General features: G+C 45.7%; 1 non-coding gene across 1 annotated transcript; it reads left to right on the top strand.

The window, feature by feature from the left end:
- The first annotated feature begins 326 nt into the window (after nucleotides 1–326).
- Nucleotides 327–398, top strand: TRNAA-UGC (transfer RNA alanine (anticodon UGC)). The gene has a single exon. It is a non-coding gene; the product is annotated as a tRNA-Ala (tRNA).
- Nucleotides 399–1,214: the final 816 nt, after the last annotated feature.

Genomic DNA, 1,214 nt, shown 5'->3' with positions numbered 1-1,214 from the left:
CCGGCGGAGGCTGCGCGTCCGCAAACGAGCGCACGAGTTGAGCCCCAGCTTTCACAGCTGTTGTGACGTCATATCACGTGGTGCGCCGATGTAGGTCAAGTGGTTCTACGCGGCCGCGCGCGGCGCAGCAAGGAAGAGCTCGGTTGGGCGGCTAGTATGCTTCGCATAAAAAATGGAGTCATGCTATACCGATTACAATAGTTTAGCCAGAGTAGGTACAAAAAAATGGCCCTGCTGCTGCTTTCCTTTCTTGTACCAATCATTTTGTCCATCCATAGTGAAGGTCGCCAAAAACATTTGACTCACTACTGCCGATGAAGCTCGTCGGGGGTGTAGCTCAGAGGTAGAGCGCTCGCTTTGCATGCGAGAAGTCCCGGGTTCGAACCCCGGCTCCTCCACTTTTTTTGTTTTCCCATTTAAGTCTCATGCCACCTGCAACATAGCATACACACCTGCAGCTCCTGTGGTGCTTTTTTTGGCATCCGCCGTTCATTTGGCTTCGCTCAACGCTTCAAATTACCTCTTCACCTTTCCAGCTATAGCCCCGTGTTCAATGTTTCTGAATGACTAATAATCATGACGGCAACCACAATCTGCTGTTGAGCAAGAAGTCGCTAGTTTCCACACTGTATATGCGTCGGAAATTCTGTGAAGGCGGATTTGAGGACGCACGGCTTCCTTAGCCTTGAAATCAGGCTGGAAAGGCTCCAGCTGTTGAAATTATTCCTTCAAAGTGGACCGAAAATATGCATTTTAGGTAAAGAAAAATTGACGCCTAAAATTGAACCTTTCTACCAAATCGCAGGACATGGTGCTATGTGCATGCCACGTGAGAGTACCTCAATTGTTATGGGATGAATGTAATGCTGCTGTTTTGTTTGCCCTTTAAACTGCTTTGAAATAAAAGTGCTTGAAAACCATTCGTGCAATGTAAGCCCGATATTCTTCCTTCCTTTCCTGAAGACGCGTTCATTGCTTTCCCACGCGAACAACATTTTTCCAGTTCTTCCTTTTCATTTCATCTACTCCATATTTTCTTAGTTTAGGGGTGTTTCTTTTCTGAGACAGTAATAGGAAAATTTTGAAGCAAATGAAAAAAAACGAGGATTATAAATGCTATTAGGTTGGCCGATGGAATCAAGTGCAAAAGTGACCGATGATGCATTAACTGCGTTCAAGCATGATAAGATGCCGAACTGTCAGATAAAATTCCC

The sequence above is a fragment of the Amblyomma americanum genome, chromosome 2 (genome assembly GCF_052857255.1).
Source record: "Amblyomma americanum isolate KBUSLIRL-KWMA chromosome 2, ASM5285725v1, whole genome shotgun sequence".
Lineage (NCBI taxonomy): Eukaryota > Metazoa > Arthropoda > Arachnida > Ixodida > Ixodidae > Amblyomma > Amblyomma americanum.
The sequence above is the reverse complement of the archived record's forward strand: the minus strand, read 5'-3'. Positions and strand labels throughout refer to the sequence as shown.